Source organism: Chiloscyllium punctatum, chromosome 20, assembly GCF_047496795.1.
Source record: "Chiloscyllium punctatum isolate Juve2018m chromosome 20, sChiPun1.3, whole genome shotgun sequence".
Taxonomy (NCBI): domain Eukaryota; kingdom Metazoa; phylum Chordata; class Chondrichthyes; order Orectolobiformes; family Hemiscylliidae; genus Chiloscyllium; species Chiloscyllium punctatum.
In genome coordinates, this window is record NC_092758.1 from 8,226,000 (window position 1) to 8,241,149 (window position 15,150).

General features: G+C 39.2%; 1 pseudogene; it reads right to left on the reverse strand.

Annotated features, from left to right (window-relative positions):
• Positions 1 to 9,911, reverse strand: part of LOC140492300 (uncharacterized) — a 34,354-nt pseudogene extending 24,443 nt beyond the window's left edge.
• Positions 9,912 to 15,150: the final 5,239 nt, after the last annotated feature.

Here is a 15,150-nt window from a genome sequence, read left to right on the forward strand (position 1 = left end):
ATTTGCTCTGCTGAAGCCATTCAAAACATTCGTATCAACCAAGCAGGCATAATGTTTAATACTTGTGTATGTCTGAGTGTTGTTCTAATATATAGGTGTTTTTTTTAAAATGTCGTCGACAATAAATAACTCCACTCAACAATAAAATATTACCAATTACATCCAGGAGAAAATTATTATTTTCCTACACTGTAATTACTATTTTCCGACATCAACACTGAAATCATTAAGAGGTAAAGTTACTTCGCAAGGCTTGAAGAAAACTAAATCAGTTTTGGACGGTACTGGCAAAAAAACAGAATAATGATTCTCTTCAGAAATGGGGAGCGACTGGGAACCCCAAGGATAACCGATCAATTCTTTGGCAACAGCTCTCAATTACAAGCAGTATTCGACTCCCTCCGCTTGCAGCAACAGGAATTTGTGACTTTATGCCTACAATGCATTGACTTGTTACAAAAACGTGGGATGTAAATCTTACCTATTTTAACGACTCCCACAATGCAAATATTAAATGTTGTTTCAGTGCTGGAGACGCCAGATTGATTGCCAAGGTAACAACGAATTACAGTCATAGAAACAGACCCTCCGGTCCAACCCGTCCATGCCGATCAGATGTCCCAACGCAATCTAGTCGCACCTGCCAGCAGCCGGTCCATATCCCTCCAAACCCTTCCTATTCATATACCCATTCAAATACTTTTTAAATGTTGCAATTGTACCAGCTTTCCCCACTTCCTCTGGCAGCTCATTCCATACACGTATCACCCTCTGTGTGAAAACGTTGCCCCTTAGGTTTCTTTTAAATCTTACCCCTCTCAGCCTAAACCTTTGCCCTGGAGTTCTGGACTCGCCGACCCCCAGGTAAAAAGACTTTGTCTATTTATCCTATCCATGCTGATTCCAGAAAAGTTAGGAAACGCTTTAACTATTGAGTACCTATTTATGTAAAGAGAAAATATGAAAAGCAAGAATAACAATGCTAATTTGTCGCTATTTTGCAAAGTAACACCATAGCATGCACACATTAAAACTTCTTAGTACCTTTGTGTAGTATTTGTAAATACGAATAGTTCCTTTGAGCGCCATGGAAATCTACGTTTGGGCGAATGCTAAAAGATTTCCGGTGGAGAACAACACCCCCATGACTTGAAAACACATGCTGTCTCTTGATTATATTTGCATAATGCTAATTCAATTGTGTTTTTCAGATGTCTCTCATTAATATCTGATCTTAATACTGCACAACCTTACTCCTGTCTGTTTACTACTTTTTAAATCTCAAGACCTACCAGCTATTGCACATTTAGTTTTGTTTTCCCATTCCCTTTCTATTAGCCATATTGCTCACCATTACTCTTGTTGCTACCTTGGTCCTTTGCCTTATCTGCTCGATTTAGTGTACAAAGCATTCCCACACCTCCCCCGCCTGATTTAGTGCAAAACCCTCTCCCAAAATAGTTATACATCCCCCGGCAGTGTTCAGATAAATATTAGCCCAAAGAAACTGAACTCAGTTTCCCATGAGATCCATGTTCAAAACCCACTTCACCAACATAATGCTTGAGCCATTTTTCACAAGATTTTGGATCACGTTTACTCGATGACACTTTGCTTGTAGCTCAGGTAATAATGCAGATATAATTACCTTTGATGTTTATTTACATCTTTAATCACTATCTGTTTATATAGCCTCAGCAAAGGCGTTTGAGTTGAACAGAAATCGTACTGATTTAATTGATTAAGATTTATCATAAACAATGGCCATGTTTATTCCGTTGTCTTCAAGAAGCATAACAGCTTTTTTAAATTTATTCTGCACTGCTCTTACTGCTGTGTAATTGACAGCCTGCTCCAATGTTAAAGAATTATAACTCAGATGCGTGTGAACGAAACTAAAGGAAGCATTTATACTCTCTCAAAATGATGGATGAGTCAGTGATGCAGGCTGTCAACTTTATGAAATTAAACTCTTTGGTATGTAGTGTAATGAAGTTGAAGGAATGTATTGTCACTTTAAGAGACAGTGAATGTTGTTCCTTGCTCACAGCTTACAACAGCAGTCTCGGCCTGTACTAGGAAACTGAAAATATGTAAAATTTGGCTGTCAAATTGATACCTGAGTTGGTTGTTGTTTTAACAACAATTCAAATTTAACTAATCAGTTTATATTATGCCCGAGGATACTCAAGCTCAATCGCGTTTGAATTTATTGTTTTGCCAACATTGAACCAATGAGACAATCCAGTATTGGGGACATAAAAAAAGGCAGGCATTTTAAAAATCAGACAGAGTAACTTCCATCAAGACAGGCGCAAGTAATTACGACACTCTCTACTAAAGTTGCCTTTTCATATGAAACATCACCACAGTAATAAGAAAGAAGATGACCCAGAGAGATCTTCAGAAGGAAGAAGACAGAGACAGATGATGACAGCTGCTGCGTGTTGTAAAAATTAAATTGATGTATTTTAATAAGTGTTTTTATTGAACAGTTTATTGTTATAGAGTTGTAGGTGGGTCATAAGCAGTTAAGAGAAAGGGAACCTTATAATTTTTAAAAGCTGTTGTTTAATATTCACTTTTAGAATTAACGATTAAACTGGTATTATTTTCTTTAAGTAGTGGAATTTGGGAGTCCTATGTCACTCATATTTTAACCGATGACTAGACTAGGTGAACTTTTCTGGGTGTTTGGTTTAATTGACAGAGGGATTCACCACGGTCTTGTAACAGTAGACATGAATCACTTCATTCCAAGAATAGTAAACACCAATATAGTATAAGATTGACAAATATGAGGGAAGTATTTCTTTAAAAAAGCATTGCGCTGGACTTACAGAGAGGTAGCCACTATCACAACAGAAGAATTGGAATGCTATAGTCTATTTCATGGCCTCACAGTCCATAAACCAGCATTTAGGTGAGAGCTGTCCTATTGAAATCAAGCTACTAATATAGTTTGATAAAATGTGGTAGTCAAGGTAATTCTCAGAAACAGAATCAGGGTAGGGCAGAGTTAAACTGTTGTGTTTTAACTATATAAATTCATGGATTAACGTTAACCAGGGTAATCCCCATTTTTTTAAAGTTCTGGGGGAACGTTTTTGGACCAACTGATAGGATAGGCAGGAATTTAGTCTAAAATATTGCTCCTAAAACTATCCTTCCAACAGCACAGCATTCCTTCCACACTAAACTGTGGTGCCAGCCGAGATTTTATCCTCGGTTTTACAGAACTCCATTTGAATCTACAGTTTCCCACTAGGGATTCAAGAAGATTTCTGAACCTACTGATCATGGAGCTGAGAGCTATGAAACTCTGCATTATGGTGCACGCATACAATTGCAAAGCAGTCAGTCACTGCAACAAACACGTTTTTACTCAGAGTATTCATTCACGGGATGAGGGCATTAACGATTACGCCACCATTCATTGCCTCACATAAATGGTTGAGAAAGTGTTTGTGAGCTACCTCCTTTAATTGTTGCATTACAGGGAGGAGATATAGAATGAAATCTATTGTCAATTTATTGTCACGTGTATTTTATTAAAATAAAAAGTGAAACGTGTTACATAGAAGTTACCATAGCACGGGACTGAATTAATAACAGAAATAATAAATAAGAAGGAAAAAAAAAACAAACGTTCAGCAAAGTTCAATTAACGGCTCCTGGGTTCAGGGCACATTCGGAAATCAGGAGAAGTGCCATGCGGGGCTGGGGCCAGACCAACACACCATCGAGAGAGACTTCCACACTGGGACTGGACATCCAACCTGGCCAGCAGGAAGGCTCAGAATTCGCCTCTGAAGGAAGTACAAAACCTCCACGCTCAGGCCTCCATGCTGGGACTTCAAGCTGGTCTGCTAGAATACCCAAAAGACACCATAAAAGATCGTAATACTGGGAGAACATCACCATGATATGCTGAAATTGCCCTCCAAAAAAAAGGCACCCACACTGCAGACTGCCACACCCAGAGACCACCCTACTAGGCACCAGGCCAATACCACCATTCTGGGTTGCTGGAAGACACCTCATCGCTGGGCCTGGTAGCTTCCACCGAAGCTATTAAACGATAAGATACTATAATATATAAAAGAGTTTTTAAAAAGCATAGAAAGATCAAAATAGGAAAGGAGATGGAGTGGACGAGCTCCAAGCCCCTTGGTTGAGGAGCCCGCATTTTGCGCTGCTACTCCACTGCCATCTTGGAGATATACACCCACAGCGCTGTGAATAAGGTGTTCCAGACGTTTTGGCACAGTGATAGTGAAGGAACAGATATAAAGTCTCAAGCTAGGATGTTGTCTGGCTTCATGTGGATACTTTAAACCATGCTTAACCATGAATCTGTTGCCCTTGTTTTCCAGGTTGTGGAGGTGATGTGGAGGAATATGCTGTAAAATAAGCCATATTTAGTTCGTGTCCTGCATCTTGTAGGTGGCAAACACTGAATTTCAAAGAAGTCGTGAGAATTACCGCTTTTGACATACAGGCCGCTGTTGAACAGGTGTGGCAACAAGGAATGCTAGCAGAACTATAACTAATGGGACACAATGAGAAACTGACCGCTGGTTTGAATTACACTTGGCACAAATAAAGATTGCTGTAGCTGTTGGACAATTGTGGTAGCTCAGCTCGAGCACATCAGTACTGTAAGTCTTGAGTGTGATGACCTTGAACGAACCATCTTCAGCTGCTCCATCACTGACCTTGCATCCACCATAAGGTCAGAAGTACGAATGCTCAATGATGATTGTATAATCATGATTGCCTTTGCTTTGTCTCAGATAGTGAAATAGTCCATTCTCAGGAGCAACAGGACATGGACAATTTCCAGGTTAGGGCTCACATGGGGGTTGATGGCACACAATTACCGGACAATAAAAGCAGAAACATAGAAAAGAGGAGCATGAATAGGCTGTTCACAAATTTTAGCCTGCTCTGCCATTCATCCTGAGAATAGCTGGTCTGATAATAGCTGGTCATACAGCTGGTTTTCCCCCAATATTCTTTGACATTTAAGCCCGAAGTGTCATATCCAAATCCTTCTTGACCACTTTCAGCAAGAGGCAATCTAATCATATCCCGTTCATGTAAACTAGCTTTCCAATCTATAAATCCCTCATTGTCAATATACTAGTATTACCATTGACTAAAGTCTAAACAGAACCAACCATGCAAACATTTTGTGAACAAGAATAGATCACAGAATAAGGATCTGAAAGTGAGTAACTCACTCCAGACACCCTAAAACCTGTTTAATATCTAAAAAAACATGCCAACAATGAAATGTAATATTCTGCAATCGCCTGCGTGAACACAACTTCAACAACATGAAAGAAGATGAAGCCATCCAAGATAAAACACTCGTCTAACTGGCATCACTTTCACAGACATTGAGTTCATTTATCACTGATGTTTAGTGGCAGCAGAATGCACCATCGAAGAGATGAACTGTAAAAACTTGCCAAGCGTCCTTAGATTGCTCCTTCTAAACATGAGACCACTCTCATCTGTAAGTATAATGGTAACAGTTTCATGGGAAAGCCAAAAACTGCAAGTTTGCCTCTAAGTCGGTCAACATCCAGACTTGAAAACGGATCATTGCAACTTCAGTTACAAAGGATTCAAATAATGTAGGTTCCTGTCTAATCATTTGCAGACCCGGCAACATCCAAGTGACTTCAACAATTCACAAACATAGATCAAAATGTCCTTCTGAAGTGTAATTGAAGATACGTAATAAATGCTGACATACATTTCTCATAAAAGTATTAAAAACCTTCTGGCATTATACTGCCGACGTGGAGTGAACATTGAAGGTATAAAATAGGATACTATTCAAGGACTTTTTTTTCTGTGATGGAGTGCAAAGTTTTAGGAATGCTATTGGAGCTTCACTTATCCATTCCGGTTGAAAATATTTCACTGCATTCCTGATTTGTGCATTGTGGATGCTGGTTGGACTCTGGAGAGAATTTGGAGAGAACTGCTTGCTGCAGTACTCATAGACCCTGATCTGCTGTCAAAAACAGTCTCTTTATGGTTTGAGCAATTCAGTTTCTGGTTAATACTAAAAACAGGTTATTGATTATGGAGTTATTCAGTGATGGAATGCCATTCAAGGTTATATGGTTGGATAATCTTTTGTTGGAAATGGTTGCTGCCTGGAGTTTGTGCTCTAAAATCCTGTTTTTTTTCTTACCAGCACAAGTCTAGATGTTGTTCAGTTCTTTCTGCAAATGGGCAAAGGCTACTTCAGTGCCAGACGTATTTCCAAATTATTCTTAATTTCACACAAACATAAACAAACATTCTGACTTCTGACTTTATGATGGAGGCAGGTATATAAATGAAGCAAATAAAGAGATCTAAGCTTGGGATTCTACGCATAGGAATCCCCATAATCATTGCCTGGGATTGAAATGACGGAGATAATGCCCAACAATGACAAGGATCTTCGTTGTCTATGTCTAACTTCATCTGTCGAAAAGAATACACCTTGATTCCCATTGAATCAGTTTTTGCTCTGGGGTTTTGAACTTACATCAGACAAGTGTGTGTTGATGGCATAGGAAGTCAGACCCAATCACCGTACCTTTGGAGTTAAGTACTATTTGCAGAGACTTGCCTCAATTCAATCACAACCTTGACCTTGCATTGATCTTGCAGAACTCAGACTGACTGCCAGTAAGTTTTGTTTTTGCTGAATCATTGAGATCTAAGGGAGAAAGTGCGATATAATGCACTGCCAATGACCTCTAATGGAGCAAAGGTTGACTAAGTATTAACTTGTCTAATTACATTTTCTTTCTTCGTAGTCGATTACGTAATAGGGAAACGTTCTATGCTGACAGATAAAGGCGAGTATTATTTTAACAATTGACTATCTTGGCTGAGGGTGAACCTGTTTATGGATAAGCACATCAAACAGAGTTTTGAGGAACGAACTGATGACAAGACAGCAAAATGCGCAACAGCTGACACTTTAGTTCAAACTGTATGAATTAAGAAACAAAATCATCACTGTTTTATAGACTTGTAACCAGACTTCGATACAAATCGTACACATTAATCATTTAACGAGAAAGTTTCCTCTTTTTTTCGGAGAAATAGACTGTTAGAAGTAAATGGGTTAAACTGTCCTCCAATAGTTAAGGTTAGGAATTCAGAATACCTCATAGTAACTTGATTTCATCAGCTTATTTAACTGCATGCGAGTGAATATACAGATATTCTTTGAGTCAAAACATACATAGTAAAAGGTCAAACTCCAATTTGCATAATAAACGTTCAAGTAAATAATATTGCTGTAAAATGTTGGACTTACACAAAAGTATAATTGTAACTGACCACGTCTGGATACAACAAGGGATACAGGTTATTTGAGTGCATTAATATTTCACCTATAAAGTGATTAATGTTTGAGCAGGAAATTTAACCGAGAAATGAACATGCAGTAGATAATTGTTCGCCAACAAGTACTACCTGTCATACAGATAATCTAACTCGCTGCGAAGATTAGTTACTTGCGTTGCTGTCATGCACACTCGTTTCATTGAAAGGCAATGTAGGATGACAGGGTTTCAAAAAGAGAAAGTCACTCTTCGATGATTCTGGTGACAAACACACACTGTACTGATAAGTTTCAGTCTGAAAGGCCTCGTTGTAACTCAAAGGATCAGGTCCTGTTGGTCTTCGGTTCAAGCCACTATCCAAATTCTTACAACTACAGCATCAAACTGTGGGTCTGTAGTATGCAGCAATATATCTATCTTGTCTATGCCTCAGGATAAGCAAACAACTGATGAGTATGAGAAATAAAAAGGAAATCGATCCTAATGTGATGACTTGATAGCTGTTTATATTGGAAAAATATTCCAAGCGACTAGGCTTATCAATTCGTTCAAAAGATTTCTCAGTAATATTGATAATTACGGTAATGGAGATCATAACTGTAGTGGATTGACTTGGCTGTCTATTATCCTTCGCACAGAGGATCAATCTTTCTGTACTGATATCTTGATCACTAAATGCTCGTGTTGTTCTCATTTCTCCAGAGAGATGTCCCACAGTAAAAAGGCCACGATCAGTGGCTTCCAATAACTGATAGGAAAGCCTTGCGTTCTGGCCAGAATCTTCGTCAGATGCAAGTACCTTGGTGACCAGGTATCCTGGATATGTTGCTTTGGGCAGGATCTCCACTGTTGCTGATGTGTTCCAAGTTAAAGGTGAAACAATAATGGGTGCATTGTCATTTTGATCCAGGATAATAACATTTACAAGGGAAGTGCTGCTCAGTGGAGGTGATCCAGCATTCTGAGCTTGAATTGTCACATGGAAATGTTTCTGTTGCTCATAGTCGAAGGAGCGCAGTGCGTAAATGTTCCCGGTTTTGGAGTTAATCGTGATGTACGCGGAAGAAGGTATTTCTTGCTTTTGGTTTTGGAGAATAGAATTAGAGATTTCCGCATTCTGATTCAAATCAGCATAATTTGCACTCACAGCAAATATGGAAGCGCCGGTGCGTTACTCTCCATTAGATAAACGTTATATGACGATTTTGTAAAACGTGGTGCGTTGTCATTGACATCAGTTACCGAAATCAAGATGAATTTACTTACTGAAAGTGGAGGGGCCCCTCCGCCCCAGGCTTAAACGGAGATGTTATACAGTGGCGTATTTTCATGATATAAAAAGCCATTGGTAGCCAATTTATAGTTGGTCTTTAAAGATTTTTCGATCTTGAACGGTATATTCTCTGGAATTTGGCTCTGCACTTCTCCGTATTTGTCAGAATCGCTATCCGTTACGCTGATCAGAGCTACCGCAGTCCATGCAGAAGCATCTTCCTGCACAACACTGGACAAAATTGTTACTTGCAACACAGGGTAATTATCGTTAGTAACAATGATATCGACCACAACATTCACACGAGCTAACAATCCAGTGGAGCGTAGATCTCAGCTTGGACATCAAGTTCGTAAGCAGTTGTTTCCTCAAAATCCAGTACTCCTTGAATTCTGATCTCTCCAGTCACCGAGTCCAATTTGAACAACTCGCGAACATTTTGGGAAACATAATTGGTGAAAGAATACACTACCTCAGCGTTTGCTCCTTCATCTTTATCAGCAGCATGAACCTTTAGCACCAAAGAGCCGTTCGCGTTGTTTTCCATCACCGTCGCCCTGTAAGTTTCATGATCGAAGACGGGTGCGTTATCATTTGCGTCCATGACATTAATGATGATCCGAGCTGTGCCAGATCTCTGCGGAATCCCACCGTCGATGGCCGTCAATATCACAGTAAACATTGACTGTTGTTCACGGTCCAAAGACCTCTTTAATACCAGCTCCGCACTTTTACTCCCATCTCTTCTTGTCTGCACTGTAATACCAAAATGCTAGTTTGGACTGATCTGGTATGTGTTAATTGTATTTGTACTTACATCCGGATCACGCGCGGTCTCGAGTGGGAAGCGCGCGCCGTGCGCATTTAACTCATTGATTTGCAGGTAGCATTCCTTGTTCGAAAAATGGGTGAATTATCATTTACATCTAGTATTTCCACTGCAACGCGATACGTTTCCAAAGGATGGTCGAGCGCAATTTGGAAAGAAAGGGAACACTCTGCAGCTTTACTAGAAAGTTGTCCTCTGTCCATTCTTTCATTAACACATAAGAAACCATTTTCCACATTGATAACCATGTATTCTTTTGGGTCATTAGAAATCAGCCGAAACTTGCGATTCTTTAAATCCCAAACCTTTAATCTTAAATCTTCCCAACAAAGGCCCCACGCTCCTGTTCTTCCCGGATGGAGTAGAGAAGCTGCTCCGACGTCAGGTCCGATGCACAGAAAAAGAATATAAAAAACACTTCTCTTAACACTGCTTCCGCCATTGCTCTCAGTTGGATTTTGTTGCACAATATCGTATATTGACTTGCTTCGTATATCACAGCAATTATTCAACAGCATACTCATATACTGTTATCGCAACGAGAAATGTAAGGATATAATCTGGGGAGCTCGATAGAGCATGCCCACCGACTGTTAGCGCACGCACTGCCTGCCTCTCGGATTCTGTTGTTTGCTTGACGGGGAGGTGGTCGATCTATCTCGGCATTTCGAGTTTTTATTGGTAGACAGCGACACGAAGAGTGTCAACCAATAACTGCAAGAACACTGTTTATAGCTGGACCAATGTGCAAACCGTTATAATTTTGGGTGCACAATTAAAAAGTAAAGGTATACGCGCTTAGAAATTACACGCCATGCATAGATTTACTCAAAAGTGTGGCACTTCAGAATCTCTGGCTTTTGGCAATTACATAGTTCGTTTTAAATCGTCATGATGACATCCTCCAATTTAATTTCAGTAAGTAGTTTGCTGCCTGCGTAAAGATGGCTTTTCTGTTTTTAAAAAATTCTTTAAGGGGATTAGAGCTACCTTGAGACCTTCAGTCCTTGTCTTACACATAGGTGGGTGGGAGGATGACACGCAAGTGTGATGCAGAGATGCTGCAGTGTCACGTGGATAAATTGAGTGAGTGGACCAATGCATGACACATGCAGCATTACGTGGAAAAATCTGAGGTTTTTCATTTTAGTGGCAAAAGCAGGAATTCAGGTTTAAATTATCTAAATGTCTATAAAATACTGGTCTAAGTTATTTAAATGTCTGTAAAATGATAGATGAAGAATGCAAGGAGTTATGTGTATCTGCAGACACCAGTTGCTGATGTAATCATTCAGATGCTGAAGTTGTTAAATAAGGCAAATGGTGCACTGACCTTTGTCACAAAAGTATTTGAATTCAGAAGCAGAGATAGCTCACTGCAATCATGCCTTGGTGAGGCAGGATGATCTTGCTTTAGAACAAGAGTGGCAAAGGTTTACCAGAATGACTCCTGGAATGGCAGAATGGATATTGGAGGAGAGGTTGAATCAGATAGGATTATTTTCGCTGGAGTGTATTTGAATGAGGGGTGACTCACTTAAAACACCTAAAATTCTATTAGTACTAGACAGGGTAGATGCAGTCAGATGTAGCCGGTGACTCGTGAAAACAGAACCTGAGGTCATAGTCTGTGGCTATGTGGTAAATCATTTAGGAATGAGGTGATGAGAAACGTCTTGCTCCAGAGATTGGAAAGCCTGTTGAACGCTTATCAGAAAAAGCAGTTGAAGCCAGAACAATATATAGCTTCACGAAGGAGGTGAATATAGCTCTTGTGTTTAAAAGTGTCTCGGAATATGGAGTAGAGAGGTGGGGGAAGTAGGAATAGGTTATTGAGTTGGCTGATTAACCATGATCATAACGATTGACACATTCTGATTATTCCTGTTCTTACTGTCTAAATTTCTAATTAACATATATTTCACCTGATAAAATATGCAGCAAAGTGTTATAAAATTTATATAAGAATAAACTTTTTAAAGAGACCATCTGAAGTATATTTTACGGTTATATTGATACCATTTTTCCAAATATCCTTTCTGTTTATTTAAAATTTAGAAATTGTGTTAACTATGCTCAATGGTAGTGCATGATTAGTTGTTTCTGCTCTTGCTCTCTAATACCGCTCTGCACAGTGTCAGAATATGAAAGGAAAAAGAAAGAAAGACATGGGAAAGGAGAGAGAGAGAAGCATGCAGCCGGCCAGGAGCATATGGGGACAGAACATCCATACAGTGGCAGCTCCACCATTTGGAAAAGTTTTATTAACGTTCCTTGAACTTAACAGTATACAATTCAGGTATGTGTCATTTCTGCAGGACTGTTCGGATCATGTCTTAGTTTGAGATCATATCAAAGATCTGATTTCAATTTTAATGACATGGAGTATACTGCCATTAAAATCAACGTTCATAGAAGTCATTACAGAATATTGCAAATTGTTGCAAATATTACTCATATTTTTCAGTACAAAATACTGGCATTGTATAATATATTCTATTATATTATGTACATTCTATCATATTGTATCTGACTGCACAAAAATTGTGTACAATTTTAAGCAAAATCTTACGTCCATTGGAAAGGAATTAATGTCTGAATTCCTTCAAATTCTAATCAGAAGTGAAGTGATTTGCAGTGCCGCATCGTCCACAAAGTTTGCTCTTTCTTCCAATGATAACTGACGATTACCAAACTGAGGTTGATGCAAGATGACTGGGAGAATTTTAATGGTTTCTAATTCTATGGTCGTCTCCACGTTCACAGTTTGTGTTCTTCCCCCTACACACACCCCCACCACCACCCCCACCCCCAACCCTAAGTTTTCTTCTGTTCTAAATGGTCGATGGTTGAAGATCACCATATTTAATAATATTTGAACTCTGTACCTTTCTGAGAGTTGATAATGAAATTTATCTATTATCTTTGTCATAAATCCATTCTTCAAAATCACATGCAATGAATCCTCTCTTTGGGGACATTTTGCAACATGTGTGCTGACAAAAAAGGCATGACGTTATAATAAATGTCATCAAAGCAAACTGAGTTGTAATTAGAATGTAATGCAACAGTGTCATGTAACACAACAAAACATATTGAATTTAATTAATAAGGATGTTCATTTATGCACAACACTGAGATATTAGAAGCATTTACTTACAAATCACAAATGTAGTACAACATGACAAAATGAAATAATAAGAATTGCTGAAAAATTACCTTACATGATCCAAGGAATGCCCAGTACACACATAATCAAAATGTTGCACCGTTCCCAGGGCATCCTGATAGTTATTAAAAGTTTGAATTTCTGTCTGACAGGCTCTGTTTTGTCAAAACAAAACAAATTTACCTAATCAGTTTGTCTGAAAATATGGATGAATGTGATATTCCGGCGCAACTATTGGCTTATTTCTAATAAACAGAAATTTGAGCATTTCAGAAAGCATGCACGCATTTTGCTCGTTTGGCTTCTACCTGGTTTCATTTAAAATTTATAAGTGGAAATGTTGACTCTCAATGGTCCAAGATTTCACTGAGAAAGGAACCAGAGAAGTAATGGTTATCACAGGCTTAGTGCTTGCATGCATTCTTACAGCCAGTCAAGCAAAAGTCCCTGGTGTATGTATGTGTGTGCGTATGTGTGAGCACACACGTATGTATATAGTGCTTTGATTTCCTATGTATTATTTTTAGTGATAATTATTCAATGTGCTTCCACAACACTCACTGCCAGTGCATTTCAGGCAGTAACAATTTACTGCACATAATCAACGTTTTCTCATATCACTTCAGATTATTTTTCCACTCATTTAACAATGTTTTCTCTTATGACCAATGCTTCTGCCATTTTGAAGTATTTCCACTCTCTTGCTATATTGAAGACCTTTGCCCATGATCACAGCATTGTACCAAAATACTGATAGTGTTTCTTCATGTGCTAAGAACCAATATCTGCCTTTACTGCATTAGTAACAGTGTTATTCACCCATAGTTCTCACAATTTTTTTTCACGCAACAATCTCCTTATTTTAAATGTTCTTAACACACATTGCTGGGCAGCCTGAGCACTGTCTGCTCAGAACCAAAAAGCTCTGCTTCCTGACAATTTTCAAGAGCATCCATACAGGATAGATCAACATGGTTGACCTGCTGTTGCATAATTACAAAGTAATTCTGTCAGAACTAAAGATTTATGCTTTTGTACATTGTTCACCATTAGTATGCAGACCATGACCATCTCCACCAAAATGTTTTACATTAAATGATTTCATAATGCTACCTCCTCAAATTCCACATCTGGGGCACAAAGTTATTGTGCGTTGTTACATTCGTAATGGCAACTAGATTGCCACAAAAAGTGGTGTTGCCATGGGGAACTTTAGTAATACCTGAACGCGAATGTTGTGCACTTTTGTCAGGGATCTTTTGTAATTGAGTTAAGTAGGAAAAGTAATTTTTAATACCTTTTTTCAGCAGTTTTCTATATTTTACGTTGTGGACTGAAATGGGAACAGAATTGTGGGAAGGATTAAATACACCTTTTACAAACAAGCTCCCTGACACTCGTTATAAGTACGTTATGTATTGCTATTAGTCATAGAACATAGAACATAGAACAATACAGCGCAGAAAAAGCCCTTGCGCCGACCTGTGAACCAGCCTCAGCTCGCCCCCTTACACTACCCCAAAATCAGCCATGTGCTTACATAAGGATTGTTTTAATCTCCCTAATGTGGCTGAGTGGACGACATTAGCAGGTCGGGCATTCCACGCCCTTACAACTCACTGCGTAAAGAACCTGCCTCTGACATTTGTCATAAATCGATCACCCCTCAATTTACAGTTATGCCCCTTCGTACAAGCTGATGTCATCATCCTAGGAAAAGATTTTCACTGTCTACCCTATCTAGTCCTCTGATCATCTTGTGTGTCTCTATCTAATCCCCTCTTAGACTTCTTCTTTCCAATGAAAACAGACCCAAGTCTCTCAGCCTTTCCTCATAAGACCTTCCCTCCAGACCAGGCAACATCCTGTTAAATCTCCTCTGTACCTTTTCCAATGCTTCCACATCCTTCACGAAATATGGGAACCAGAACTCTACACAATATTTCAAGTGTGGCCGCACCAGCGTTTTGTTTAGTTGCAGCATGATATTGTGGCTCTGGAATTCAATCCCACTTTGATTGAAGCATAACACATTGTATGCCTTCTTAACAGCATTATCGACCTGGGTGGCAACTTTCAGGGATCTATGTACATGGACTCCAAGATCCCATCCACACTACCAAGATTCTTTCCATTGACCCAGTAGTCTGCCTTCCTGTTATTCTTCCCAAAGTGCATCATCTCACATTTAGCTGAATTGAACTCCATTTGCCACCTCTCAGCCCAATTCTGCAGTTTATCCAAGACCCCCAGCAACCTGTACATTCTTCCAAACTGTCCACCACTCCACCGACTTTAGTGTCGTCTGCGGATTTGCTAATCTATCCACCTATGCCTGCATCAAAGTCATTTATGCAGTGGTGTGTTTATTAAAGTTCAGCTGGAGCCATGGCATGTGAACAAAGGAAGATTTAGCTGACAATTGGTTTATAGGTTTGTTGAGTAGTGATGAGTTGTTGATGATGCCAAGATCTACATGATTGGCTCCTAAGTCACTGAACACCTTGTGAAT